Here is a 4,783-nt window from a genome sequence, read left to right on the forward strand (position 1 = left end):
TTTTGTGAAAATTTTGAGTATTTTTAAAATATCATATCGAAATGTATGAAAAAATACCGATCATTTGATATCCATATTGTAAAAAACTGAAATTTGGAGTATTTTTTCTAAAATACGTAGTTTTTTGAAAATGTTGAGTATTTAAAAAAAATTATTATTGCATTCAAAATGTATGAATAAATCCCAATCAATTGATACGAATATTGCAAAAAACTAATAACTTAACTATTAACTAACTATTTTTTAGTATTTTTCCTAAAACGAAGTTTTGTGAAAATTTTCACTTCAAAAAAATTGTATGACATTCCAAATGTTTGACAAAAACACGATCATTTGATACCCATATTGCAATAACAAATATTTTGAGGTTTTTTTAGAGAAGCATTTTTAAAATTCAGGAAAAATACGTATTTTTGTGAAAATTTTCATGTAACTATTATTACAATGGATAGCTACCATCATTCCGATTCCAAAACACTTTAATTTTTTTATGTTTGCATGATTTTTCATCCGATTATAGCCAATGTCTCGCATATAACCAAAATCTCATAAGCTCTGTGCTTCAGTTATGCCCGCCTCGGTTTTACGTCCCCCATATACGGTGCTAAACCAAGGCATGACTGTAACAAGCCATGATATTAACATTGCGCAAAGTCAGTGTGCGTGTGCGCCGGTGCGGTACTGTGTTCCGATCGATCCGCGTAATTTATTGTGAAAACCGCGGTTTTCCGGCACAGCGCGGCGAAAATTTCCGACGAAACACTCCGGAATCCGTGTTGGACCGGTTGCCGGCGGAGTCCAATCCCGCCGATCACGATATCGCGAAAAAATTTGTGAAACTGTTGGTCGATCTCGCGGACCAAAACAAAGAACAAAAGTGCTCCCCGCGTGGCCAGTGCAGCTCATCGTCGTCGTCGTCTTGCGTTCGTTTGCACTACAACAGTGAAAGTGGCCGTCGTCGTCGTCGTCTACGAGACGTGTATTGTACCACAAGGAAGTGTGGAATAGAAGTGCACTGTGGGTCGGAGTGGAAAAAATTGTGAAAAAAAAGAAATCGACAAAAGTGTTTTGCGAAAATTGAAAATCGAAATAAAAGAGAATCCAGTGCAGTTTTGAGTAACCACATCGTGCCTACACCCGCCCCCTCCGTCCTCTCCGTTTTACGGCGTCTGTACCCCACGCTAGGCGGCCTAAAACAGCGGGGTGTGCGACTCCTTTTACTCGTGAGCGGCTGTTCCCAGGTTAGGGGCGGCTCCAAAAAGGTTAGTGACCTCCCCCCCCCCTTCTTCGAGCGTCTGTTCCCCAGGTTAGGGGCGGCTCGAAGAAACTGGTGTCTAGCTCCATTGCCGAGGTAAGCGCCTGTTCTCCATGCTAGGGGCGGCTTACAGCGGATAGAGTTTAGACCCCCCCCCTCGAGCGTCTGTTTCCCAGGTCAGGGGCGGCTCGAAACAGCGTCTGTTCCCCAGGTTAGGGGCGGCTGATTAACAGTCTCAGTGCCAGGGTGGGACTCTAAACAGTCCTGGTACGACGGTCCTCCGGCGAGACAGGGGGTTGGTGATGGCTACACGCACCCGCCGTAAAAACCAAGTGCAGAGAGCTCCAGATGCGAGCCGATCCAATCGCCGACCCGATTTTCGGGGATCCAGGGATTGGAAACTCGGGACGTGGAACTGCAGGTCTCTCAATTTCGATGGGAGCGACCGCATTCTTCACAACGAATTGCGGGTCCGCGGTCTCGAAGTCGTGGCGCTGCAGGAGGTGTGCTGGACGGGAAGGACCACCGAGAACTCGGTGGGTATACTATGTATTGGAGCGGCGGCGATACACGAGCTGGGGACAGCTTTTATCGTGCTGGGCGACATGGCGAAGCGCGTGATTGGTTGGTGGCCAGTCAACGACAGAATGTGCCGGTTGAGAATCAAGGGCCGATTCTTCAACCTGAGCATCATAAACGTGCACAGCCCGCACATGGGAAGCGACGCCGATGACAAGGACGCTTTCTACGAGCTTCTTGACCGCGAGTACAGGAAGTGTCCAAAACACGATGTCAAGATTGTCATCGGCGACTTGAACGCTCAAGTTGGCCAGGAGGAGGAGTTCAGACCGGTTATTGGGAGGTTCAGCGCTCACCAGCAGACGAACGAGAACGGCCTACGACTCATCGATTTCGCTACCTCCCGAAACATGGCCATACGTAGTACCTTCTTCCAGCACACCCCTATACAAGTACACCTGGAGATCACCAAACAACACGGAGACGCAAATCGACCATGTTCTCATTGATGGTCGGCACTTCTCGGACATAATCGACGTCAGAACCTACCGTGGCGCGGACATCGACTCGGACCACTACCTGGTGGTGGCTAAGCTGCGCCAACGCCTGTCCGAGGTCAACAAGATCCGGTACCGTCGCCCGCAGCGGTATAACCTGGAGCGGCTCAAGGATCCTGAAGTCGCTACCCAGTACGCGCGGGAACTCGAAGCTGCGTTGCCTGACGAGGGCGAGCTCGCCGAAGCCCCTCTGGAGGCCTGCTGGAGCCACATGGAAGCAGCCATCAACGCAGCGGCATCGAGCGCCATCGGGTACGTGGACCGAGTTCGACGGAACGGCTGGTTCGACGAGGAATGTCAGGCGATTTGGGACGAGAAGAAAGCAGCGGGACAAGTGGCTGCTGCACAACACCCGTGGGAACAAGGAGTCGTACAAACAGTTGCGAAGACAGCAAACCCATCTCTTTCGGGACAAGAAGCGCCGCCTGGAAGAGTTGGAGTGTCAGGACATGGAACAGCTGTATCGCTCCAACGAAACGCGTAAGTTCTACAAGAAACTCAGCCAATCCCGGACTGGCTTCATGCCGCGAGCCGAAATGTGCCGGGATAAGGACGGAGGCATCTTGACGGACGAGCGTGAGGTGATCGAAAGGTGGAAGCAGCACTTCGACGAGCACCTGAACGGCCCAGAGGCGGAGTACCAGGACGACGGGAGAAACGACGTCAGTGGAGTGGTGGACGGCGAGGACGAGCCAGCACCCACGATGAGGGAAGTTAAGGATGCCATCAAGAAGCTGAAGAACAACAAAGCAGCGGGTAAGGATGGTATCGGTGCTGAACTCATCAAGATGGGCCCGGACAAGCTGGCGGCCTGTCTACACCGGCTGATAGTCAAGGTCTGGGACACAGAACAGCTACCGGAGGAGTGGAAAGAGGGAGTAATATGCCCGATCTACAAGAAGGGGGACAAGTTGGAATGTGAGAACTATCGAGCCATCACTATTCTCAACGCGGCCTACAAAGTGCTGTCTCAGATCATCTTCTGTCGTCTGTCGGAGCGAGCAAAGGATTTCGTTGGGACGTACCAAGCCGGTTTTGTGGGGGGGAAATCGACGACGGACCAAATCTTTTTGCTACGCCAAATCCTCCAAAAGTGTCGCGAGTACCAGATCCCGACGCACCACCTGTTCATCGATTTCAAAGCCGCGTACGACTCGGTCGATCGCGATGAGCTATGGAAGATCATGTACGAGAACGGCTTTCCGGAAGCTGATCAGACTGGTGAAATCGACGATGGACGGGGCGCGGTGCAGCGTGAAGATTTCGGGAGCGATGTCCGACCCGATCGAATCGCGCAAGGGACTGCGACAAGGCGACGGTATCTCCGGCCTCTGTTTCAACATTGGGCTTGAAGGTGTTATGAGGCGGGCGGGCTTCAACATGCGGGGCACGATCATCAACCGGTCCAGCCAGTTCATCTGCTATGCCGACGACATGGACATTGTCGGCAGAACGTTCGAGGATGTGGCCAGGCGGTACACCGAATTGAAGCGGGAAGCGGATAAGGTTGGATTGAAGGTGAATGTTGCGAAGACGAAATATCTGCTGGCAGGAGGAACCGAGTCCTTAGGCTCGCAGGACCGAGTGTGGTGATCGACGGGGACGAGTTCGAGGTCGTGGAGGAGTTTGTGTACTCGATCGTTGGGGCACCCTACGGTCTGGTCATCTTTCCCGGCGTACAAAGTGTACCATGTATGAAACGCTGATACGACCGGTCGTTCTCTACGGGCATGAGACGTGGACGATGCTCGAGGAGGACTTACAAGCGCTTGAAGTTTTCGAACGACGAGTGCTCAGGACGATCTTTGGCGGCGTGCGTGTGAACACTGTATGGAGGAGAAGGATGAACCACGAGCTGGCGCAACTCTACGGCAAGCCAAGTATTCGGAAGGTCGCCAAGGCTGGCCGAATCCGGTGGGCCGGACACGTCGCAAGAATGCCGGACGCGCTGGATGCGCGCCAACCGAACCAGACTATCAATCCGGTGAAGAGGTTTAATTCGGAGCCGGTTGGAACGCGGCGGAGGGGGCGCAACGTGCGAGGTGGTTAGACCAAGTGGAGGAAGATCTGAGAAATGTGGGAGTTCCGAGTCGGAATTGGAGAGTAGCAGCCCAAGACCGAGTTCAGTGGCAGCGCATCTGGAGACAGCTCATGACCCGGAGGTTGTACGAGCAGTAAAAGTAAAAGTAAAGTAATTAACATTGCGATGAAAAAAAGAGCTTTAAAATGCATTTTACACCTGCCCAGTTGTATTGCAATTATTAGTTTTCAGGCGAAAAAAAAAATAAAAAAATATTTGCGACGGTCTAAAAAGTCAATAAAAAATGTGATTTTTTCAATAAATTAACCTATTTTTTTAAGAATCCCAATCATAACAACAGATACAGATACAGATTTTCGAATATATTTCGAATATGACCCCGATAAACTGTATTGAACCTTGTATAAACAA

The sequence above is a fragment of the Culex quinquefasciatus genome, chromosome 1 (assembly GCF_015732765.1).
Source record: "Culex quinquefasciatus strain JHB chromosome 1, VPISU_Cqui_1.0_pri_paternal, whole genome shotgun sequence".
Lineage (NCBI taxonomy): Eukaryota > Metazoa > Arthropoda > Insecta > Diptera > Culicidae > Culex > Culex quinquefasciatus.